Raw genomic sequence first — 26,523 nt, forward strand, 5'->3', positions numbered from 1 at the left:
TCTGATTGCAAATACGTGAATATTTTGAACATCACCCCCAGAGAGACTGAGAGAAAGGTAAAAAACACCAGTTCCAGCAGAGAGATGGCCTCCTTCCTGAAAGGGAGGAAAAGCTTCCATTCTTCGGGGCCTCAGAGGGTCTGAGAAGTATGAGGAAGACACACAGACCCCTTGATTTGGCCCTGAGCCTGACTCTATCATCGCCAATGAGCACGTGGCCTCGGGGATGCCATTTCACTTCTCCAAATCTCAGTGTCCCCCATGGCAAAATGCAGAACCCAAGAGGGCCACCTGCTGTGCAGTTCAAAGTGGAGATGCTATGGATTCAACCCCTACCCAATAAGAACCACCGTGATGGGTGGTATGTGCCAAGGCCACACGGGCACCTCAGAACATGGCTTTGGGAAGTGGGGTAACTGCAGAAACAAAAGCAAACCAAAGGCAAGCTTCACAGAGCGGCACACCCAGGGACTCGGGGCTTTGGAAGACCCCCCCCACCACTTGGCTCAGCCACAAGCATCCTCGTCCACCTGTGCCCCTTCTTCCGTCTCCTCTGTCCATGAACTATGGTTCATCTCCATTCCCAGCTTAGAATTCAGAGTTGCAGAGCTGGAGGGCAGGGCTCCAGCCCAGCCTCTGCAGTGGGGGACTCCTAACACATGTTGGTTAAAGAGAAGGAAGGTGGGAGAGAAGAACCTCTGAGCAGGTGGAACACATGCAGCTCTTTCCTTCTCAATAACCACAGAGCTTTGGCACCAACAAAGATGAAACAAGAAGACCCCCCTGGTCCCTAGAGTCCAATCTAACCTCATCAGGAGAGGAATCATACACCAGAAAAGAGAAGGAAGGGGCTTCCAAGACATCACACAGCCCCAGATCACTCAATCCCACCTGGCCTCAGCTTGCTCATCTATCAAATGGGCGCGATGTCTGCCCTGTGTACCTCACCGGGGGGAGGGGCTGCTCCAGAGAGAGTCACACGGGAATACTCTTAGTGACCTGCCAGGGGTGTCCTACCACGTGATGACAGCAGCCTCAACAGAGACCACACACCTGCTGAATGCAGCCCCCAGGACAAAGTCACAAATGTGCAATTAGCCCAAGGTGTTGCCCATTTGCACAAACAGCCTGCAATTTTCGTTCGTTCTCAGGGAGGCTTCCATCTTTCTCAGTTTTGCAGCCCTGAGAACAAATGGGTTTTGCTTTTTAAAGGTGTCATTTTTTTTTCTTTAAACACATTTTAAGAAATATCAGAACCCCAAAGGAATCATACATTTAACCTCTGTGTAATCTGTATCACTGGGGGCTTTCAAACATATACTTTTTTGGAGCCACAGGGTAAGACCTTTCCTTCCCATCACAAGTCTCTCAAAACTCTGGGGGCATCTCATCTTCATCCTGAACAGCTGCCCTTGAGGAGCAGGCAAGGGATATGGACGTTTGAAATGAAGAAGGCTCATCTCTGGCCAAGAAGAAATACAATGCGATTCAGGCTTCTTCTCTCCAGGATGAAAACTCCTCGGGGTGGGGGTGGGGACTTCCAGGGACCTCAGCCTAGAGTGAAAGAGTGGAAGATGCAGGACAAGAGCCAAGAATGGAAGAACCAACAGAGACTGGGGTTCTTTATCATCCATCTCCAAATGGGCTAGGAACCAGACAGGACGTGGGAAAGGTCATGGTTTGGGGTGACAGAAATGCCTGGGTTCAAACCCCAGCTCTGTCACTTTCCCAATGAGTAACACCAGAAGTGTCTTACTTCTCTGACCTTCAAGGTTGGAACCCCACTTAACAACAACCTGGTCTGATGCTCAGAAAGATTACATGAGATGATGTGGCTGAGCGTCTCAAGATCTGCCCTTGAGACATGTCAGTGCCTTGTCCCTGCTGTCACTGCGCTCACGGTTTACTTGGAGAAGAGGAGTGGTAACAAGGTGCCTGTAACAAAGTGACTAACCAGGTAACTGAAGGTTACCACCTGGCCAGTGACGCTGACGCCAGGCCCACACAGGTCAGCGACTTCAGTCTGGACTTGAAGGTGGGGATGGGGAGTAGGATGACAGTGGTCATCTCCAAATTAATTTTTTGTGCAAAACCTGCCCGAGGGGCGTGTATGCATGCACACAGGGCAAGGCTTAGCTGGCCCTGTTCTTCTGGAGCATCCAAGCAAAGGTAACCAAGGTATTTAAGGAGGAAGAGGCTCTTTGGTGGGGCAGATGGCCTGCAGGGGTGGGAGCTAAGCCAGGTCACAAAGAAGGGTATGTTCCCAGGCAAGGCTGTGGTAAGAAGACCTGCTCTGGCTCCCTTCTGGGTGAGGTCCTCCTGGAAAGGCCTCAAGCCACCCAGTCACCCAGAAGCTAGAGAGGAGGCAGCCTTGCCCTGCAGACTGCAGGCAGGCCAACAGCGCTCACCTCACTCCCTTGTGTAGTTTTGAGGCTGGATACCCATGGAGGAGGGCAGTGATGCCACCCAGACCACAGCCGGGGGACCTGGCCTATGCCAAAGGCCGGGACAAGGCGCTGAAGCAATGGCACACCAAATTCAGAGCGCGGCTAGCATCAGGGCAGCCATAGGAATCAGAGGCCAACCCCAGTGGCCCAGCCTTCCTCCTTTCTGAGGAAGACCATCAAAGCAGAACGAAAGCTGCTGGCAGGGTGGGGAGCTCCAAGCCACAGAGGAGAGCTCCCGCCTGGGCCAGGCAGGGCTTCAGTCCTGCTGGAGAGGGCCGTGTCTTCCCCGTGCTCATTCCAAGACTGCTGCTCCCTCGGACCCCTAACCCCTCTACCTTCCATTAGCCATCTGGCCTCCCTAGATAAAACCCTGCTTCCTGGGTCCACTGTTCCCACCGACACCTTTCAGAATTATCTGGTGCCAGGCAGTCGTCACAGCTCCTGTCAAATTCACCTGAACCAGCGTGATTGCAAGAGCTGAAATTGTCAGAGCACACACCGCCTGCTGGGCACGGTCCGGTGCTCTCTATGGACGACCTGACCTCAGTGGATGCTCACAGTGACTCTCTGGGGAAAGTGCTATACTCTCCCAATTTACAGGGAAGAACACTGAGGTTCTCCGAGGTTCAGAAACCTGTCCCGGTCATGCGCCCAAAGTGCATACTGCTGGGCTGTGCCCACGTGACCGTCCCCTGCCCTGTGCACCAGACCCCTGGGTTAAGGGAGACTCCGACGCCGAGAGACCTCGGACAAGACCCTCCACCTCTCTTTGGAGCAGCCCCTCCTCCTCTGAAACAGGAGATCATCACAGCACCTGCGCCGCACCCTGGCTGCCTCACTGCTGATGAATGAAGACACCCACAGCACCCGGCAGACGCTAAAAATGGCGGCTGTTTGGTGAGCGTGCAGGAGAGGGGAGAGAGAGACAGACATAACACAGACAGACAGACGGACAGGCAGGCAGACTGAGCTGACCTCTCGAAAAAGGCAAATGAGCTAAACTTCAGAAGGGAATTGTGCGTGCATGCTCAGTCGTGTGCGACTCTTTGCAACCCCATGGTCTGCAGCCCGCCAAGCTCCTCTGCTCATGGAATTTTCCAGGCAAGAATACTGGAGTCAGTTGCCATTTCTTACTCTAGGGGATCGTCCCCACCCAAGGATCGAACCAGCACCTCCTGCATCTCCTTCATCGCCAGGCGGATGGATTCATTACCACTGCGCCACCTGGGAGGCCCCCTCAGAAAGGAATAGCAGCCCACAGACACTCAAAGACACCCAATGCCTGGGGAGCCAGTTAGCACACTGATTATGCCATTTTCTTCCTTCCCAAGAGAAGAGAGGCCAAAAAAGAAGAGACAATTCAGGAAGATGTGGATGGATTGCATATTTGAGCATCTGGGTGCATCAATGAAGATAAAACAAAACCCAATACTATCCAATGTTATTTTTACCCAACCCCACCCAAACCCAAGGCAACCAAAGTGGAGAATGCCTAAACAACGAGCAATCCCACCCCAGCGCCAGGTTCTCTGATAAACTGCTGACAAGGAAACATCTGGAAGGAACTTCTCAAACCTCCCCGGCACCTTGAGGTGGATCTATATACCCTGAAGAATGAAGTCCTAGCCCTCTTTGAAAACTATGAAGGGGACCTGCAGACACACTGCAGAGATAAGGGAGGCTGGGCTGCAGGAAGGAGGCAGTCAGGATCCATCCAGAGTTCAGACCTTCCTGGAGAGGAGGAGGCACAGAGGCAAGGGGTTTAGTGGCCCAGGGCACCCCACCCCCCATGTCCCCACCAGCCTGGTGGCTTGATGCAGATGAAGATGGGGCTGTCTTATTTACTGCACTTTGCCAAGATGGGTACCTGGGAAAAGCAAGTCTCCAATAAATTTCTGTTAAGTAATTGAATAAACAAGATCCTGGCCCCTAAAAGCTACCCAGTTGGTAAAGAATCTGCCTGCAATGCAGGAAACCTAGGTTTGATCCCTGGGTGGGGAAGACCTCCTGAAGAAAGGAATGGCAGCCCACTCCAGTATTCTTGCCTAGAGAATTCCATGGACAGAGGAACCTGGCGGGCTATGGCCCATGGGATCACAGAGTCAGACACGACTGAGCAACTTAACTCACTTTCATATTCTTCACTGCCACCCAGGGAAATGCCTCCGTGAGATGAAGGCTGCTCCATCCTTTGGCAAACGTGAAGGACGCATTCCCAGTTGCATTCAGCAGATAGCCAAGACTGAGCAAAGGAGACCCGTCAAAATGCCATGAAATGCACGTCATACTCTGGAGCGGAGGAACCTGAGCCTGCTGACTTCAAATGCTGACCTGAGGAAAACAGCAGCTCCAAGGCACTGTGGCCAACAGAGCCTGAGCTCGGCCCGGACTTGGAGGGGCCAGACGAGGGGGGCTGAGTCACTCGTCCAGAGAGCGGAGGAGGCAGCAGTCGCACCCAGCCCTGCCTGTCTCTTACTTGGCTTTAGGAAGCATGGTCACACCCAGAGGAAGCAGAAAGCAAGTGAAAAGAGAGCCCCAGCAGGCTCAAGGTGACCACATGCTGGGCAGGGGTCACAAGGGTTGGCCCCCTACCAAGCCCAGGAAGACCTCTTAGCCTGACAGCATCAGCTCCTCATTTGTCTCCCGTGTCCCACTCAACCCCACACACAGAGCCCCCAGCCCTGTTGGAGAGCTCCCTGCATGAGACAGTGGTCACAGAGCTGGCGTCTCTCCTGGGAAAGCAGGGCGCAGGGCTGAGTCCTCTTTCTACGCCCAGGACCTACATGTGCCCAGCACACAAGAGGCACTTAAGAAAAATCAGTGACACTGAGTCACAGAATGGATCTCAAGTCCCGTCTGTCACATGGGAAGAATAAGTATCACCTCCAAGGCTGATGAAAAGGTAAAATAACCCAGGAAAAGAACTTTTAGCTAAGGTCCTGGTTGGTATCATAAATACATCCTTAATTCCTGACAAACTTTACAGTTGGTCAACACAAAGAAAAATTCACTTCAGTTCAGTTCAGTCACTCAGTCGTGTCCAACTCTTTGTGACCCCATGTACTGCAGCACGCCAGGCCTCCCTGTCCATCACCAACTCCCAGAGCTTACTCAAACTCATGTCCATATGTCCATTGAGTCGGTGATGCCATCCAACCATGTCATCCTCTACCGTCCCCTTCTCCTCCTGCCTTCAATTTTTCCCAGCATCAGGGTCTTTTCCGATGAGTCAGTTCTTCGCATCAGGTGGCCAAAGTACTGGAGTTTCAGTTTCAGCATCAGTCCTTCCAATGAGTATTCAGGACTGATTTCCTCTAGGATGGACAAGGGACTCTCAAGAGTCTTCTCCAACACCAGAGTAAAATTAAGTATGGCGATAACTTAGCACAATACCCTCGCACACATGGGGGGTAAACAAACATATATACATGCGTTCGAGTGCATGTGTGTGTGTGGCATATATGTGCATGTATGCACATTCCTATCAAGACAGAATTGTGTGTATGTGGTTGTTTTTAACTGATGATGGAAGAAGTGCCAAAGATGCAGCTAGCAAAGCTGTACTCCGTACTCACCAGGGAAAGTGACCCCACGGAGTTAATAGGAATCCACTGACCTGCCTGCAGAAGGCTAGGACTCCACCACTTCTGCGGGAGTTTGGTGAAGCCACTGCTAGGAGAGAAGTGAACAGGGCTGACGGCCTTCAGGACTCACCTTTGAAGTTCTGCAAACGGGATGGAAAGAAAACTCACACAACAAAAGTGTTTTTACATGCCCTACACTGTTCGTGAAAGAAAGACAGAGCTAAGTCATGTTCGACTCCTGTGACCCCACGGACTGTAGCCCACCAATTTCCTCTGCCCGTGGGATTCTCCAGGCAAGAATACTGGAGTGGGTTGCCATTTCCGTCTCCAGGAGATCGTCCCAACCCAGAGATCGGACCCAGGTCTCCCGCAGTGCAAGCAGATTCTTTACCGACTGAGCTACACAGGAAGCCCCAGTGTTCATGACCACCTGAGAAAATCCATCCTGAACTGCTCCTCTGCCATCCCTTCCTCCATCCCTGGGCCAGGAGAGGGGCAGAGAAGGAGGAGGGGTCTCGATTCAGTGCACACCTGTCAGGGATGGGAGGAGCTGACACCTGGCGAGCTGCTCCCCCGAACCCCCGCCCTGCACCCTGAAGTCTCTGCACCCGAGTGGCTGGACTCCCACTTGCCACCAACACTGGAATTTCGGGAGGTGGGCTGTGAGTACACACCGACCCTAGCAATGATGCAGGCTCTGCTCCTCACACCCCCTCCCATCCACAGCGCAGGCCCTCTGTGGGGGTGTTCTCAGGGATCTGGGGCCCGTTCAACAGAGGAAGCCCCGGGATGTGGCAGGAGGAGGAAACGGGGCACAGTGGCCCTGCCAATTTTTCCAGAGGAAATGAGTAACCCGTTGTTAGGCAGTTACACATCGCCAAGCGAGGAAGTGGCATTGTCTGGGGACCAGCCGAGGGCCTTACATAACAGGCAACCCCCCACCGCCTTGCATTCTGGCCATGGCCGTATTTGGGGATTGGCAAAAGCATTTGATGAGCACCTCTACCCCGTGTAAACACTGGCTTTATTAGGGTGGTGGAGAGAGGTCTGGACCGGAGTCCTGCTTGGCTCAGTGCTAGGAGTGAAACTGACTCAGTCTCAGCAGCCTCGTTCCGACAGCTCATCCGCCGAGTGCCCATGCAGACCCGGTGGGTAAGTCTGGGCTCAGGGGCCCAGGCTGCCAGTCTCCTCCTCCACCATCTGCCAGCGATGTGATTTGGACAAGTTGCTCAACTGCTCTGTGCCTCAGTCGCCTGGAGCAGGGAAATCCTTGCACCTGAATCCCAGGGCTGCTGAGGTTGAACTGGGATCAAACGCACTCCGTGCTCAGAGTGATTCATCGCACAAAACAAGCTTCTGATGATGTTCCGAGTGGGGTCCCAGCGATAAAGGTCATGCAGCCCCCACCTCTGAGGACAGATAACAAAATACAAAGTAAAATGAAGGGTCTTAGGGTCTGTGCAGACTGGACAGGGACTAGGGGCTGCACATGGAGAAGGAGAAGGGTCATTTCCGCTGGGCACTTTGGAAAAGAAAATGGTCAAGGACCTTTCTGAAGCAGCCAGCAGAGGAGGGAGGCACAGAAATAAACACTAAGTTCTTCCTGGAGACATCGGACGATGAGAGGCGCATTTAACAAAATCTTAAAATTCACTCCAAATCAACTGGCAGTTGGGCATGATCATGATGCCATGACTGAGGTGGGCAGAAGGTGCCCAAAGGGAGTCAGTTCTCCAGGGAGCCTGTAAATCCACCCACTTTTCAGTACATACACGATACACGTCCTGGAGAATGGAGAGACCCACGATGCCATTTGTGCACATTCACTGTGTCATTTCCTACTCACCACCACCCCGTCAGGGACATACTATCTCACACACACATGAGCACACACACACACACACACACACACACACCCTTTATTTTGAAAGATGAGGAAATTGAGGCACATGGAGTTTAAGTTAAGCTTAAAGGTTCAGAATTCAAATCCAGATTTGCTTCATTGTCCACTAAAGGGATTTTTTTCCTCCTCTGCTGGTTGGTTAAATTATTATTATTATTGCTATTATTTTGTTTAGAGTTTCTTTTTTATTGAGACATAAATGACATATATTAGTCAAAATTATATCAGCTTCAAACAGTGATTCGCTAGGTGCAAATATTGTGAAATGATCACAGTACGTCTAGTCAGAATCCACCAGCACACGTAATAACCAGTATTCTTACAAACAGTCACAGGACTTCCCTGGTGGTCCAGTGGCGAAGAATCCGTCTGCCAAGGCAGGGGACATGGGCTCAGTCCCTGGTTCAGAAAGAGTCCACGTGGAGCGGGGCAACTAAGCTCGCGTGCCACAAAGACAGCCTACGGGCCGAAACTACTGAAGCCCGTGCTCTGAAACAAGACGGCGCCGCAGTGAGAAGCCCGTGCACTGCAACTAGGGTAGCTCCCGCTCACGGCAACTAGACAAAGTGCCTGTGCAGCCAACATAAATAACCACAAACGGAGAGAAAGGTTGGGAGTAGAGTGCAAATCCTTTTTCTTTACACAGGGAGCAAGTGACTGTCTGACACCCCATCACCCCAGAACCATGTTTATTTCCTGAAGCCAGGACATTCTCCCCAGCACCACGTTTCCCCAGCAAAATTGGGAAGCTGACACTGATACATAGCTAACATCCAGTTCTCATACCCGACTCAAACGTCACCAACTGTCTCCAATCAAGTGTCACATCCAGTTGTCACACCTCTTCAGTCTCCTTCAATCTGGAACTCTTCCTGTCTTTCCCTAACTCTCATGACCTTGATACTTGACAGATAAGGCATTTCTTTAGTTTGAAGCATGTCCCCCACATGGATGGCATCACTGACTCAATGGACATGCATTTGAGTAAACTCCAGGAGATGGTGAAGGTCAGGGAAGCCTGGCGTGCTGTAGTCCACAGGGTCGCAAAGAGTTGGACATGACTGAGCAACTGAGCAACAATGTCCCTCTACTTAGGTTTATCAGATATTTTCCCTGATTAATTCATGGTCTGTATCTTCATTAACTTTTTTTTTTTTTTTTTTGCATAATTGCAAAGTAAGAGTTGGAAGGAAGATTTACTGGATGAAAGTAAATCCTCTAAGTTGACTGTGATCCTGACGACAACCTTCACCCCATCATTTTTCACCAGTCAGGGGGAAAACAGTGAAGGGTCATCTATGACTCAGGAAGGAATGGACAGTCTGCAGTCTGGAGAGAAACGATGGTTTCCATACAGCCGAGGAGATGCTGGCATCATTCACGCATGCCAGCTTTGCTTACAGATAAAAAAGAAAGAGAAAAAAAAGAGAAACCTCAGAGTTCGGCTTAAAAAGATCTTTCAGACAGTGCCAGTTCGCTCCCTTTCCGAGGCCCCGCCTCTGTTGCAAAGTACAATACGTATGTTTATCTTGCTTCTAAGAAGGGGGATATTAAAATACTTGAGGATTTTCCCCTCCTCGCCCTGGCATGCTGACTCCCAGCGGCTGCACGGCCACATATAATGAAGTGCAAAAGCAACAGTCAATTATGGCTTTCGCAAACACAGGGACCTTTCCTGAGGTTGGAAGTCTCATCACTTGAAAGGCTGACTTTCTTCAAACTTCCAGGAACTGAGTGGCCCAGAGCCCGTCTATTTAAAGGTCAACCCAGCCCTGCTGTATTTGGAGGGCTGCCGCCAACACGAGCTTATTCTCGGCCCCTCTCCGCAGCCACCGCAGTGGGCTGTGAGCAGCACTGGGTTCCTTTCAAAGGGAGGCGAGGGGCGCCCAAGACAGAGGTGGGGTCAGAGAGAGAGGGGAGATGAGAAGTGACTCACCGCCCTCCTGTTTCATGGGGACAACCTTGGGGGCTGGTGGTTAAGACAATGAACTCCTCCATGGCCGACCTCTGAAAGCAATGACCACATCTCAGAATCTAGCCTCGTTTCCAATTTCCAGGGACATCATGGTCCTTTTTGTCCCCCTCTTAGCTCAGCTCTCTGGGCCTGAGTGTTGGAGGAAAAGATGGAGCACAGGTAGCAGGAGACAACCCCCCTAGGCCCCCTTATAAGGTGACCAGAGGGACCATCTCACCCACCACTGACATACAAAACCTTTTGAAAATGTTTAACCCCTAGCTTGGTGTTAAGCTCACACAGCTCTGCATTTACTTAACCTCACTGCTTGCTAAGGCAGTAAAGAATCCGTCTGCAATACAGGAGACCCGAGTTTAATCCCTGGGTCGGGAAGATCCCCTGCAGAAGGAAATGGTAACCCACTCCAGTATTCTTGCCTGGAGAATCCCATGGACAGAGGAGCCTGGCGGGCTACAGTCCATAGGGTTGCAAAGAGTCAGACACGAGTGGACGACTAACACACTGCTTGTTCTTCGCTTACTCGTCCCACCAACTGCAGGCTGATTCGGAGGTGACAGGTATGGAGAAATCACTGCTGACACAGCATCTATAATGTGCACAGGGTCTGAGTGGGTGGTGGGTACAGCCGACCAGCCCCAAGTCACCCAGCTAGTGACAGACAGGGTCAGAATTCCAATGCCTACCTGTCTGACTCCAGAACACACTCTCCTATTTCGTCATTATCCTCCACACAAACCCTTTGTTCAGGAAGTCAGGTAGTGCTTTGCTGGAACGTATTGATTCCACACGCCAGGTACCTGAGGGCTTCAGGGAGGAGGTGGCACTTGAATGTTGCCTTCAATGGGGCTCAGAGAAAAAAGGAAAAGGGGCCCAGGAAGAAAGCACAATGTGAGCAAGAGCCTGAATAGACAGATAACAACTGGTTGCCAAGGGTGAAGCCCGGAGTATCCAGGGCATCCAGTATTAGGGCATCCAGGAGTCCTTTGGGACACTTTCCTAATCCTCCAAGCTGAACTCAGACTCTGCCAGTCACTGCACTGTGCCACCCCCCTGGGTCATCCTGATCCTCATGACAATGCTGAGAAATAGAGATTACCGAGGATTAGAGGAGTGTCCACTACTGACTGCCTGGTTACAGGGAGGCAGGGCTTACACCAGACCCAGGGCCATTGGGTACCAAGGCTAATGAGCTATCCACATGCCTTCTCAAGTTTTTTTTTTTTTCCTTTCTGCTGAGGTCATTGTGGACACAGGAAAGGATGCTCATGGGGAATGAAAGGAAGAAGAGAAAGAAAGGAAATACAGAGGGAGGGGAGGAAGGAGGGAAAACATGCCAGGACTGTGATTCAGTGCAGACCTTTCCGAGGGTCCGATTAGCCTGAAAAGACTTTGAAACCCGAACCAACAAAACCAAACACTCAGGGAGCCAAGCCAGGAAGCTTGGGCAGAGAATCTCCAAGACCAAACGTCATCAGAAGCGACTCTGGAAGGGACTCTGTTCCGAGGTCAGGTCTCAGGCTGCACTCCCCAGGAACAGAGATGAGGATTCCTTTGTGCGAGCTCGCTGGGGAATGTACTCGCGAGAAAGGAAGCGAGGGCTGCAGGACCCGCAGGCTGGGGGTGGCCTGGACTCCAGCCTCAGCCTGAGCTCACCGGCAGCTCTGGTAGTAAATGGGACCACAGGGCTCACTGCCACTTCGAAGCAGGGGGGCTGGCCTTTTGTACCCCTGAGTCAGCAGAGACTGGGGGTGGTGGGGGGTGAGCAACTTCCTGGATGAGGCAGCAGATCTCCAGAGAAGCGGACGCCAGACAGTGAACTTGGACAGCTGGGGGGTGAGTGTGCCGGTCCCGTAAAGGGGGCCCGGGTGGGACATCAACAGCATCTATTACCATTAGTCACAATTAAATGACTGGGAGATGACCAGGAAGGACAACAGGTCCCGTTTTTTTAACATTTCCTGCAGAGTCGGGCTGCCTAAGCCAGAGCCTGGGTGGGGGCTGAATCTGCCCCCCAAGTGAGCGTGGAAACATCTGGGAAAGTGACAGACACCGAGAGTGAGCACAGCCCCGGGGGACGATGGCCAGACGGAGACGTGCGTCTGCAGGGCGTGAGACACCAAGGCCGGTTGGAGGTCATCTCTCTTCTCTGCTTCTCCCTCCCAGGGAGGGCCAGCATGTGAAATCAAAGACAATAGGCCAAGAACACAGACTTAACTCTCCCACCTAAAAAAACCTAGCAGGATGGTCTATGATAAGCGTATAGATCTGTGCAAGAGATTCTATGATCAGATATTTCTAACGAATTACCAGATGGGTTTATGCCTGTATGTCTGGCATACAGCTAGAGCTAAATAAAAGCTGAGTGGCTTGTCAGCTGTACAGATTGTAACCTCCACCTCAGGCTTAACAACTACCTCCTAAGCTTTTCCCAGAAGGCTGGAAAGATTTGGAAATGAGGTGGAGAGTCTCATTCGTGCATGAGTTTTGCCATCGTTGGATGGTTCTCAATCAGCCTCCTGATTTTTTTCAGCTGAAGAGTTCTGTTGTCTCCACACATCCAGCAACAGATGAGAATAAACAAAAGATCCCTCCCCATACAATGGAATATTATTCAGCCATGAAAAAGAATTAAGCATTGATAGATGCTACAACTTCCAAGGATGAATCTTGGAAACACTGTGCTAAAGGAAACAAGCTAGTATGTGTCCGTGTGTATGAGATGTCAGAATAGACAAATCCACAGAAGCGGAAGGCAGATTGGTGGTTTCCTAGGACTGGAGGTGGGGGAGGCTTAGGGGGTGACTGCTAATGAAGACAATCTTTGGGGGTGATAAAATATTCTAAAATGGACTGCAGTGATAGTATCACAGTTCCACTAGTACGCTAAAACCTCTTACTGTACACTTTTAATGGGTGACTTGTGGGGTATGTCATTAAAGCTGTTACTTAAAAAAAAAAGTTCTGCTGTCATAGGAAGGAATGACAACACCACCAATGATGGGTTCCATTCGCTGGACAGAAATGTTAGTTGGGGGACTTCTCAATGCAGGGGGCCCAGGTTCAATCCCTGGTCAGGGAACTAGATCCCACATGCCGCAACTAAGGCCACAATTAAGAGCTGACACAGCTGAATAAATAAGTAAATATTAAAAAGGAAAGAAAGAAATGTTAGCTGGAATACAGCGTGCTAGGCCTGAACAGTCCCCAAACCATATCCTCCCACCCAAAAAAGAGAGACGACACCACCATTGGAAAGCCTTTGGACAAAAGGCTTCCAGAATACAGTTGCCCTTCCACCTCCAAAACACCCTGATCTTCACAATCCAAAGCCACTAAAGAGGGGCCACGCAGCAGCCCGCCAGGAACTCTTATTTTGTCTCCTGCCCCAGGCAATTCCTAAACAGTGGGAGTTAAATATTTATAAAGCAGTCACTGTTTGTTTAATGTTCGATCTGTACTTGCGAAGCACGGTGCGGGGAAATGCTGAAGTGACAGCTGATTATACAACCCAGGGAAGCCCTGCGCCGGGGAGCCTGACACTTACCAGGAGTCCAGCCTCACCTTCCAGCCCAGCCGGCCGCCCCTGCCTCCTCCTCAAAGCGCGCCCGCAGGTTGGGAGGGGTCTCCAGTGTTTAGTCTCCTCGTCCCCAGCGCCCGCCGAATAAGACAAAATAGTCCTTTCCTCCAAAAGCCACAGGGCACATGGCTCTTACTGGGATAAAGCAGTTTCAGTGAAAGAAGGGTGCTGCAGGGTCACGGTCTGCCTTCCATAGACCCCACCACACAGAAAGGGTGGGGGGCTCCAGGCCAGAACGGCAAGGTGCACATAAAGACCAGGAACGCCTTCTGAGGCCTCCCCGAGGTCATCCCCCTTGTGCTTGTCTGATACCTGATGTCAGGCAGCCCCAACCTGAACACCAGACAACAAGGGTGAATGTTCGGATACAACTCCCAGGCCTCACATCTGCTTCAACCTGATGCATCTCAGTTATCCCCACTGCAAAAGATGCGGGAAAGCCCCACCTGCTTCCCAGAGTTACTCCTGAGCTTTAATAAAATGATCCTTTATGGCAGGGATCCCCAACTTTCGGGGTCTAATGCCTGATGATCTGAGATGAAACTGATGAATAATAATAGAAATAAAGTGCACAATAAATGTAATGCACTTGAATCATCCCCAAACCATCTCTCCCACCCCCCGCCCCAGGCCATGGAAAAAACTGTCTTCCATGAAACTGGTCCCTGGTGCCAAAAAGGTTGGGAACCGCTGCTTTAAGGCATCATTGCTGTGTTGAGGAGGGCGACCACCACCACCTGCTTCCGATTCCTGGCTCAGCCCTCACCTGGCTGTGACCTCTGGCGATTCCGGTCACTGTCCCAGCCTTCTGCAATGGCTAATCAGCATATGAGCACAAACCAGACAGAGGGAGGAAATGTTCCCTGTGGAGTACCAAACACTGCCCAAAACACACGTCAGGCGCTCTCAGCGTTGCCGGGAAATTGCAGGGTGGGAAGGCAGCCATGAACGTTCCCCAGCTCCGGGACCCCTCGGCCCTCTGGGGCCTGGACATTCGGGAGAGCGGCTGATACGCGGAGATCACATTGCCTGTTAGGCTGGGGAAAGGCTCCACCAGAACCTTTAACCCGCCTTGGCCATTCATTCTGGGGATCCCCACCCATCCTGTTTTCCCCAGGTCTGTCCGGCAGTCAAGGCAGAAGGAGGGCCAGCCCGCCACCCTGTCCCTCTGGTGGCAGAGCTGAGCCAGGGGGACACGGGCGTACAGAGCTTCTCCCCTGCACGTGAGCCAGCTCACTGGGGGACCTCTGATGAACAGACTACAGGGGAAGAAGGAAGCTGAGAGGTGCAGATGGAGCAGGGAAGTGGGAAAAGCAAAGACTTGGGGAGCTGAGACTTCATGGAGAAGAGGGCCCAGAAAAAAGCCACTTGAAGTGAAGCCACCAAAAATAAGAGCCAGATATTTAGGGCATGTGTGTTTCGTGGGGAGGGAGGAACTTTATCTTGAAAACGCAAACTGCCACCATCTGCTTCGGATTCCCGTCTCTACCTCTGACTGTGATCCTGGGCCACTCCTGTCACCTGTCTTACAGCCTATTTAGGAGGCTATCTTGAAAAAGGAAACAGTTATAAATACAAAATATTCTATATCCATAAATTAAGCATTTATCTTTTACATATTGTAAGTGTATATCACTGATAACGAGTTCTAAACATAAAATGAGTCTTATACTTAAACCTGAAGCTGTCATTTGAAAGTTTGCTCTGAGTGTTAGGTCCCCCAAAACAATGAATCAAATCGACTACATTTCCATTTTAAAAAAAAAGAATGAATGAATCTTACACTGAGCCTGTTGTAGCAAGTTTTTTCACAAAACACAGACTTCTTCACTCCTCATGATTAAAAGGATCATTTGCAAAAGACCTTTCAGGACTTCACTCATGTTCCTAAGACCTCTTTAAGTTTTTGGATTTTTCCATCACTTTCTTGTAATTTACCTAGAGGGTCACCATCATTTTCTAATCTCTTCTCCACAGTTAGCTGGCCTGATTCTGCCCGGGTCCCCGAGAACTTCCCCAGAGCAGGACTCAAGTCTCTTCCTGCTTCTCTTCCCCTGAGAGCAGGAGTCTCCAACCTTTTTGGCACCAAGGATGGGTTTCGTGGAAGAGAGTTCTCTGCGGGAAAACTGGGGAGGTGGGGAGGGGGGATGTTTTCGGGATGATTCAGGTGCATTACATTTACTGTGCCCTTTATTTCTATTATTATTACCTTAGCTCCACTTCAGATCATCAGGCATGAGATCCTGGAGGTTGGGAACCCCTGGTTTAGAGCAAGCAGCTGGAGCAAGTACCTGATACTTACCCTTTACTTCCGCCTACAGTTCCCCCCACCCCCACACACTGTGAGGTCCCAGGAGGGGAGGGACTTGTGTCCACTTTGTTGGCTACTCCCCATGGTCACCTCTGGTGTTATCTGACTCTGGATCAGTGCCTGGCTCAGAGGAGGCTCAGGGCAAGTGCAGGTAATTCAAGCGGTCTGCCCAAAGCACCTCTGTCTGCATGGGGAAACCCTGCAGTTTGGGCAAGAGGTGCAATTACTGGTCGTGGGCCTCCCTTGGACAGAACAAGTCCTGTCACCTGTTTCTCCCAGCACCATGCCACTGAACAAGTGGGCAACCATAAATAGGACTGACACGTAGATATTTTACTATAGCTGCACATTAATGAGCCAGTCAAAAAACAGCTTCTTTCTTTGGCCCATGGACCAAAGATGCAGATGGTCTTTCTTGCGAAACACATCCTCATGATTGTACAATTTCTGATTTCCCTTTCTTTAAAGCAGTGCAAAAGTTGAGTCATCAGCCAAACATATGGAATACAGCTTCCTTCGAGTTTTACCATTTTTTCTTCCTATTTTTTTTTACAGCTGTTCTGTCTCTCAATGATTTGGTGACATGTTTTTAGCAAATCAACGTTATCCGTGCCTCCCAAAGTGCTCAACCTCGTTTTTCATGCAACAGCTCCGTTCTCATTGGTTTATATAATACGTAATTACCAACACAACTTGCTTTTGGCCAGTACATGAGTCAAGGGGCAGTAAAAAGCTTTGCGGGCATACCAGTTTCAATAGCTAACATTTAATGGGTGTTTACCCTGCTCCAAGAAACGCTGTCCTAAGCCTTCACATGTATTAACTCATTTAATGCCATAGTCACCCTGGCAGGTAGGAACTAGTATCAGTCTGATTTTACAGACAAAGCATACAAGCGCAGAGAGGTTATTTAACTTGCCCAGGGTCACAAAGCTGGGAGGGCAGGACAAAACTCTGAATTGGGAAAACTGGACTTGTGAGGCTTCAGTGGGCCTGGAGCCTTGCTTGGTTTGCAGTGCAGAGGGAATGGGCAGCGAGGAAGCCAAACGGAGGTCACTTAAGGGTTTCTGCTATCCTCGCCCTGGACTGACAGATGTTTACAACGTCTGGCAATCAGTAAATGACTGATTATCTTCAGATGTGGGTGGGCTGGACGTGAGCAGGGAGTTTGTGAGTGCATAGTTTTGTGTTATGATGACTTCTGCTTCCCTGTGCAATCTGTCTGCAGGAACACAGATAGGGGGGACCCCTCAATTTCGGTGTGGCTGGAACGGGAACTGCTAGCGGGAAGAGGGGGGCAAGAGAGAAGGCTGGGTTTGGAGTTAAGGGCAGATGTGGCAGGCCAAGGGGTTTGGATCCAACCCTGTCTAGAGAGACTGGCCAGAGAGTGCTCCCAGCCGGCGGAAGCGCCTAGCATATGGCCTGAGAATCAGAGACCCACTGCCCCCCAACTGCTGGCACGCAGGCAGTACAAGAGAAAGAGGAGAGAAACCTGAAAGCGGAATGGGGAGCTTATAGGTGAGGCCTTGGGGCTTTCTTTCCACTTTCTGACCTTCTCAGCGACCCCTCCAGGGCACCCACACTGCTGGGCTCGGAAAGGCTGACCGTCCACAGCTTGAACAGGTGAGGCCTTTTAGACAATGAAAACCTTGCACAGAGACTCTTCCAGGAGGAGCAGAGACAAGGTGCCTAGTCCCCAGACTCTCAGTTTCACGTCCTTTCCACTGCCCTGGGCCACAGTCTCCAACTGAGCTTGAGGAGTCAGCGGAAGGCCACCCGCAGACAAGGTCACAAAAGGAAGGAGGAACGCTCAGTCTTCAAGGGCCACCTCCTTGAAACCCAGACAGACTGACTTAGTGTCACTAAATAAGTCACTTTCCTTCCAGACCAGAGAGTTAAGAAGGGGAAGAGACTTTGCCACCTGATTCCCTTCCGTGTGGTAGAAGAAGTCAGCTCTCTCTGTATATCTTGAAATCATCAGCACCAAAGAGCAGCTCGGGGACCTTCAGCTCCTCGGCCGGCTGAACGGGCGCCCCCAGCACATCCTGTGAGCTGGGTGTGGGTGATGCGTCACTTAGCTTCGGCCTTAAACAGTGCTCAAGGGCTGGGGAGCCAGAGATACAAGGTCAAGGGACATAAGCCACACCGCATGAGCCACGCCACCCAGCTCAGTAGGCGGTCAACCCAATGGAGAAGACCCCGAAAGGACGCGGCATCGGCCTTCATCAACTAGAAAATTCTCTGTGAGAGGGGGCCTGTTGCACTGGAGGGCCCCAAGGAACTGAACCCAAAAAGCTAGCCTTTGGGAAGGGCTCACAAGCCTCGGGAGAGGGAGAACCAGCTGGACTGTCAACACCATCTTTCAGGGGCAGTGATCACTCCATCGGGGGAGGTATTCAAGGGCTGATGGGAGAGGTGGGAAGCCAGGCTGCTACAACCAGGGATTCAACTTATCTCAGAAGTGGTTAGATGGGAGTGCAGCAGGGTTTCTGTGAATGCATCATCTTCAGCTTTTGCTCCCTAGATCAGGAATACTCATGGGTAAGGTCATATGACCTAGCGTGTTTCAGAGACTTGAGTTACATGGCCTAACTCTTGGTTGGTTTATACACACACACACACACACACGGGTAAGGTCATATGACCTAGCGTATTTCAGAGACTTGAGTTACATGGCCTAACTCTTGGTTGGTTTATACACACACACACACACACACACACACACACGTGTAAGGTCATATGACCTAGCGTATTTCAGAGACTTGAGTTACATGGCCTAACTCTTGGTTGGTTTATACACACACACACACACACACACACACACGTGTAAGGTCATATGACCTAGCGTATTTCAGAGACTTGAGTTACATGGCCTAACTCTTGGTTGGTTTATACACACACACACACATGCTCCCTCGCTCGCTCTCTCTCTCTCCCTCCTTTTTTCCCCGCTCCACACCCTGCAAAGCCAGAACAGGTGTATGGGTGGCATAAGCAAAGATTCCTTTCTTCATGGAGCCATCTGCCATTCACTCACAGAGGCCTGACTACATGGCAGGCAGTGTATGGACAAGGCAGAGAATAATGCATGTCCCAGATCCAGTCATCTAATGCCTATAGCATGTGTCAAGTTCATCAATTAGGGTGGAAGCTAATGAACACTTCTGAGAGTCTCCTGGGCTTCAGATGGTACACAGCATGAGCTGTGAAGACCACTAGAGTCGGTGATCATATTATTCCTTCTGACACAGATCAGAGAGGGTAAACTTCCTACCTTCACTCTGCGAGTAAGCAGAGAATCCAGCATTCAAATCCAGCCAGTCCTACCCAACTCCAAAAGGCACGCTCTTTTCAAAGGGCCCCACTGGGGACGGTCATACACAACCTGCTACCGATGGGGAACCACCCCCCCACCTCCAACCAGGAGAGTCAGAACTTGCCGCGAGGCCGCCACTAAACCATCCATCACAAGGGTCACTTTACTGTTTCTTTTATATTTTACCATTCAGTTCAGTTCAGTCGCTCAGTCATGTCTGACTCTTCCCAACCCCATGGACTACAGCACATCAGGCCTCCCTGTCCATCACCAACTCCTGGAGTTTACTCAAACTCATGTCCATCCAGTCGGTGATGCCATCCAACCATCTCATCCTCCGTCGTCCCCTTCTCCTCCCACCTTCAATCTTTCCCAGAATCAGGGTCTTTTCAAATGAGTCAGCTCTTCGCATCAGGTGGCCAAAGTACTGGAATTTCAGCTTCAACATCAGTCCCTCCAATGAACACCCAGGACTGATCTCCTTTAGGATGGACTGGTTGGATCTCTTTGCAGTCCAAGGGACTCTCAAGAGTCTTCTCCAACACCACAGTTCAAAAGCATCAATTCTCCGGCGCTCAACTTTCTTCACAGTCCAACTCTCACATCCATACATGACCACTGGAAAAACCATAGCCTTGACTAGACGGACTTTTGTTGGCAAAGTATTGTCTCTGCCCAACTCAATTCCGGTGGCACTGCCCGCCCCGGATGCGGGCCAATACGAGCTGGGCTTTGATAGCAGAGATGAAAGGAAAGGGCTGCAGCGTGCAGAGGGCTGAACAAATGTCAGCTGCTTTCATCAGGAAAACCCCAAATTACCCACTCTCACACACAGTCTTTCATCTCCTACTGGGCAAGCAGAGGCTGCTTATTAGAAAAGCTGCCTTGTCCACAACCTCCCTTGTGGGGGATCGGGTTGAGGGGCAAATGCCAGCGTCACCCTCAAAATTGCTGCATCCTGAGAAGCACTCTGCGGGGCAGCCGGGCTGTTGGAAACTCAGGCTCCCCTCTGCCCTTGGCCACAGGGGTGCTGACACAGGGCCCAGAGAGGAGGCCTGTCTGGGCTAGCCGTCACCGCTGCGTGGGGCAGGTGCTGTCCCCAGGGACAGACGGCCGCCCCTGGGGCCAGTCAGGCCACCACGCCTCCCACACACACAGCCCACAGCCCCAGGAAACGGAGGTCTGGTCCCACGAATAGAAATGCGCAGGAGGGCCGGCCTGCCCCTCTTTCTCCCTTCTTTCTTTCTCTCCCTCTTCTCCAGCAAAGGCGGCAACTGAGCATTCCACATCAAAGATTCCTGTGGCCGAAAGGGGCCACTTGAGGTCATCATCGACATTGCGCCCCCCACCCCCCCCCCAGCAAGACAAGCCCGTCCAGGAGCTGCCGCAGGAGGCGGCCCAAGTCCCTGATCAAGGATCTTTAAGGAGTGGCTGCAGGCCTCCTTTGTGGCTACCAGTCTCCCCTTTCTGGACCACAGTGCTCACTCCATTTGACGGTCCTCTTTTCTTCAAATATTTCTGTCCCACCGTGACTGTGAGCGTGTCAGGCCAGGGAGCCTGTTTGAATCTCTGCATCTTCAGGACTTGGCATAAGGCCAGGTCCAGAGGGGCTGCTGAGTAAAAGGGGGTGGGTGGAAGGATAAGCAGAGGGAAGGATGGGGGTACAGGCAACAAAGGGTAAGACAGAGAAGAGGGCCACAGGACGCACCCACTGAGGCCTGAGAGCATCATGAACTCTGGGGCCAAAAGGGACCTGACAGATGTTCCAAGCCTCACGCCCACTCCTCAAGTGGCAGACATGAATACTAAGACTCCAACACCACATGCGACCTTGCCGAGGTCAGGTGGCCAAGGCTGAGCAAATCCACAGGAACACCCAGGGCCCCTGGGCAGCCTCAGTCAGCAAGGAGAGACAGCCAGCCATCCTGCTGGCGAAGCCGGGGTGACCCTCACGCTCCCCTGACTTGTGCGTGGAGAGACACCGCCACTGCCTCCACCAAGTCAAGCTTCCTGCTCCTAAAAGCCTGATAGAATTGATAGAATCTGGGCAGAAGAAATGCAGGTCTCCCACCGCCGTTACAACATCAGCCCGAGGTGACAGGCTAACAACGGCCCACCAGGAACGGCAGTCCTGCTTCTGCCTTCTTCGGGGTGAGAGGGGATAGGAGCAGAGTCCTCCGATCTTCCTCCAACCTATCTCCCTGTAATAACTCCCGCTATGAAAGGAAAAGCGGCCCAGATCCAGGGACCAGAGGAAACTGTCCACCTCCATCACACCTCAGAGATAGTGCAGTTTTGGTTCCAGATCACGGAAATAAAGTGGCATGGCAACAAAGTGGGTCCCGTGAATTTTTTTGGTTTCTCAGTGCACATAAAAGTTATCCTGTGTATTAGGGCATATTTATGGAACCTAGAAAACCAGCCCTGATGAACCTATCCACAGGGCAGCAACAGAGATGCAGATGTAGAGACCGAACTTGTGGACACTGGTGGGGAAGGAGAGGGTGGTACAAACCTCGAGATTAGCATTGACAAATATCCAGTACCGTGTGTAAAACAGATAGCTGGTAGGACGCCGCGGTGTGGCGCGGGGAGCTCAGCTCACTGCTCTGTGATGACCTGGTGGGGGGATGGGGGTGAGAGCGAGACGCCAGAGGAAGGGGACACGTGTATACTTAGAGGTGATTCACGCCATTGAACACCGGAAACTAAATCAACATTGTAAAGCAATCATCCTCTAATTGAAAAATAAATTTAAAGAAACCTTTTTAAAAAGTTATGTTTACACCGTGGTGAATGTAGCCTGCCTATTAAGCATCCAATAGCATTATTTCCAATGTACATACCTTAATTTAAAAATATAAAACCAAGCGATTACAACACTAACCACCAAAGATCACAGATCATCGTAACAAATACAATAGCAATGAGAAAGTTTGAAATATTTCAAGAACTACCAAAACGTGACATAAAGACACAAAGTGAGAAAATGCTGTTGGAAAAATGGCACCAACAGACTTGCTCGACGCAGGTTGCCTCAGACCTTCTATTTGTAAACGACGCAACACCAACAAAGTGCAATGGAACGAGGCACGCCTGTACAGACAGACCAGCTCACAACTATTTCCTGACGACCTACGGTGCTTTCAGAGCACAGACAAAGGACAAATCTCAAATCTAACTCCTGGACCAAGCCTACAGTTGAGATCCCTGACTGCCTATGCGGCTCATTCATTGAATTGTTCGTGCAACAAATCCCTGCCGAGTGCCAGCCATGCTGCAGCCAACGGTGCTACAGTTTGGAGTTTACGTCTGTCCTCGGCTGAATGTGCAAGAAGCTTGAACTTGACCCAGAGTGACCATTCCCATCACTCGCGTCCATATGATGTTTTCCATGCTCAGAGCACTTACCCTGCACGGATGACCCAGGAAGGATGAGGTGGGTGTTCTTACGATCTCCCATTGCATGTTCAGGGAAACAGAGGTCCTGAGAGTCTGAGAGACACAACCCTGATCACAAAGCAGAACCACGACTCAAAGCCCCATCTTCTATCTCCTCCGGCTACAAATCTTTGCCTCCCTGTAGGACATGTGAGGAGTCCGTATTAGAAAAAGACCGCTGTAGATGAGCGGCCAGAGTGGGCTGGACCTCAAAGGACCCATGGGAAGAAAAGAGCAGGCATCTCACAAATGAACCTAGAACTGATATCCTCAGGGTCAGCACAGTCATCCACAGAGCTTAGTATCTAAAATAAACAAAGCAACACAAAAGTCTCTCTGTGTTGCGGGCAAGGAGTATAGAAGAATGGTCAGAGGCAGGTCAGAGGCAGACAAGCTCTGGCTCGCTTGTGTCTGGGTCACTATAAACGGAGTGCCCCAGACGAGCCTCTACTTTCTTATCTGGAAAATGGGAATACAAGGGCCCAACCCTACGCTATGGAACTCAGTGAATCCGGTGTCAGACACACCTGATTTGGCATGAATCGAGTGTCCCACATTTCCTCTTTTTACTACCTAAGAGGACCATCAATGCTACCATGTTTGTTTGTCTGAACTGAGGTGAAACCCACATGAAGTAAAATTAATTGTTTTAAAGTACATAATTCAGGGGTGTTTAGTACATTTTACAATCTCATACAATCATCACGTTTAGTTCCAAAACATTTTCATTGCCCTAAAATAAAACTTGACACCCACTAAGTTATTCCCCATTGTCTCCTACCCCCAGTCATCACCATCTGCATTCTGTCTTTATGGATCTACCTACTCTGGGTATTTCATATAACTGGAATCACATAATATATGACCCTCTGTGTCTGGCTTCTTTTACCTAGCATTATGTTTTCCAAGTTCATCCATGTTGTAGCTCTCCTTATGGCTGAATTAGATTTAATTGTGCGTCCATATGCATGTATATAGATAGGCAATGGGCTATATATTCATATATATATATATTCCATTGTGCGTGTGCGTGTATATATAGATGTATACACACACACATTTATACATTCATTTCATCCACTGATGGACATTTGCGTTGCTTCCACCTTCTGCTGTGAACAGTGCTGCTATAAACATTCGGGTGCGGTTTTTTGCGTGGGCACATGTTTTCAACTCCCCGGGGTAATACCTAAGAATGGAATTGCTGGGCCATATGGTAACTCTATGTTTCACTTAACTGTCTTCCACAATGGCTGCGCAATTTTACATCCACACCAGCAACACACAAGGGTTCCAATTTCTCCATATCCTCACCAACGTTTGTTTGTTGCTCTTGTTTATCAAAGCCATCCTAGGAGGTATTAAGAAGGCTTTGCTTTGCATTTCTCTCATTTCCTGTGCTTGCTGGTCATCTGCAAATCTCCGGAGAACTATCTATCCAAGTCCTTCGCTCATTTTTAACTTGGGTTCTTAATCTTTGCGGTTGAGTCTTCGGTTGTCTTTGACCAAAGGAGAAGCCAACTCCTAAGCTGCCCCAGGACTAGAGATTTGGTGGGGATGGGCCCCACAGACAGGCAGGAGGACGCAGCTGCTGGAGGCTCTGGAGAAGACCCCAGGAGAGCAGAGACATGGCTAAAATGGCCTGGGGAGCAGGACCTGGGAGGAAGTATTAGAGAAGGACAAGAGAAGGAAGCCTGGGAATGGCTTATGCCATTTCGGGGCTTATTCTACTTGGAGAGGCTGAGGAGGTGATTTCAAGGAATCCTGGCCAGCTGGTTCCCATTTCCGCGGCAGAGAAGGAAATGTGCACAGCGGGGAGTGGGTTAGGCCGAGCAGAAGGGAAATGCTTCCGGGCTGCAGAGCTTTGCGAGGCCCCTGAACGGGCAGAGTCTGCTAACACCTGGCACAGAGCAAAGACCACCCACGGGGGAGACAGGACCCACTCAAGCAGCAGTGCCCTGACGCACTCTCTCAAGCCACCAGACCCCGTGGAAACAGTCACCGAAGGGGTGGAAGTGGCCACGGTCACACGCGACCCGGTATTCATCTCAACACCGTGTGGCTTCTAGGTACCAAAGCGCACACATTGGGCCCAGCTGAGTGGACCACGTTTTCTGATCACCCTACGTGCGGAGGGAGCTCTGGCTCGCCTGTGAGGTGCCGGGGGAGCAGAAGCAAAGCAGACACTGTGCTTGACCCCAAGGGACCGACATGGAGGCCACTGGGGAAACCTCCCGCTCCAAACCAGCAAAGAACAGGCACCTCACAGAGAGGCCAGCTGGACAAACGTGAGATGAGCCTCCAAGTTAGCAAGAAAGGGAGGAAACAATGTAAGAGGGACCCAAAGGACTTCCCTGGTGGTCCAGTGGCTAAGACTCCGCACTCCCAATGCAGGGGGCCCAGGTTCGATCCCTGGTCAGGAAACTAGATCCCACATGCTGCAACTGAGAGTTCACATGCCACAACTAAAGACCCGGCATGCCACAACTAAAAAAATAAATCCCACATGCCGCAACAAAGATCGAAGATCCCACTTGCTCCAGCTAAGTCAAATAAATAAATTAGTTTAAAAAAAAGAGTGACTCTATATTTGGAGTCAGTGGACCTGGGTTCAATCTTAATACTGCTATTTACAACCTGTTGAATACTGGCAAATTCCTTAACTACTCGGAGCCATCTTTTTCCTCATCTCTCAAAATGGGGATAAACCAGCTTCTCTGGTAATGTGGGGCAAAGGCAGCTCCGGACGGCTGGACCCTCCCCGAGTGCAGCTCCATAAGCCAGGAGAGTGTCGCCTGCATGACTGTACGGCCTCTCCCTGGGTTCACTCGGCCACTTGGCTGCTCCCTGGCCGAGGGATCTCTGGAGCAGGTTACCTAAACTCCCCCAAGTCTTGGTATTTTCATCTGTAAAATGGGAATGGTGATAATAACGTCTGTCTTTCAGAGCAGTTCGTTGCAGTGGGTTTCATCAATTGACATGTGTAAAGATGCCTGGGAAGTACTCAAAAATTTAGCTCTTATGATCACAGCCTTCAGTGAGACAGACAATCCTTCTTCCTAATCTGTCTGCTTATGTGTTTAGTACAGATTTCTGAACAGCAAGCTGAGTCCCAGCTCCAAATGCTCCAACTGTGGGATCACAGAACTGAAAAACGGACTCTCCCTTCAAGGCAGTAAAGAGATGGCCCAGGGCCCAAGGCTCACCCCACTGGGGGCGCTCAAATCCAAGTCTCTGCCAAAGGCCGGTCGCAGCCCTGCCCACCCCCATCGGCCAACATCCCGCACTGAGCCGCACCCATTCCTTATCCATCCTGAAACCAGCACCACCCAGGACCTGCGGAGAGGTTCAGTTAAAACAGTTTATAGGAAGGAAAGCTGCACTTTCTGCCTTCGCCTGAGATAAGAGGAATCTGAGGCCTGGAAGGAGCCAGGACGTCCCCTGCAGCCCTGACCTCCAGTCACACCAGACACACTCGATTTCCCAGACCAGGATGAGCAGGACGGGCCGCAGATACAGCTGGGCTGGCCTCGGTTCTGGGGCTGTACCCTCGGGCGATTTCCTTAACCTCCCTGGGTGGGCCTCAGTCTCTCGTCTGTAAAACAGAGACTATGCGGGGATTGTAGGGATGACAAGAAATATGGAGTCCCAGGCAGGGCCCTTATATATACTTACATATTGTATTTACTTATATACACAATACTTTGGCCACCTGATGCAAAGAGCAGACTCACTGGGAAAAGACCCTGATGCTGGGAAACACTGAGGGCAAGAGGAGAAGGGGGCAACAGAGGATGAGATGGTTGGGTGGCATCACCGACTCAATCGACACGAGTTTGAGCAAGCTCCAGGGGTGGTGATGGACAGGGAAGCCTGGCGTGCTGCAGTCCCTGGGGTCGCAAAGAGTGGGACACGACTGACCAACCGAACAATGGCAACAACACAGTAGTGCCCGGCTCACCTGAAGCA

At 50.9% G+C, this 26,523-nt stretch overlaps 1 long non-coding RNA gene and 1 other non-coding gene across 2 annotated transcripts in view; one reads left to right on the top strand and one right to left on the bottom strand.

The window, feature by feature from the left end:
- The window catches only part of LOC122679662, a 149,528-nt gene that overhangs the window by 111,282 nt on the left and 11,723 nt on the right, over positions 1-26,523 (bottom strand). The gene's annotated exons all lie outside the window — the stretch shown is intronic.
- On the top strand, positions 24,906-24,978 carry TRNAG-CCC. Its single transcript has one exon. It is a non-coding gene; the product is annotated as a tRNA-Gly (tRNA).

The sequence above is a fragment of the Cervus elaphus genome, chromosome 21, assembly GCF_910594005.1.
Source record: "Cervus elaphus chromosome 21, mCerEla1.1, whole genome shotgun sequence".
Taxonomy (NCBI): Eukaryota; Metazoa; Chordata; class Mammalia; order Artiodactyla; family Cervidae; genus Cervus; species Cervus elaphus.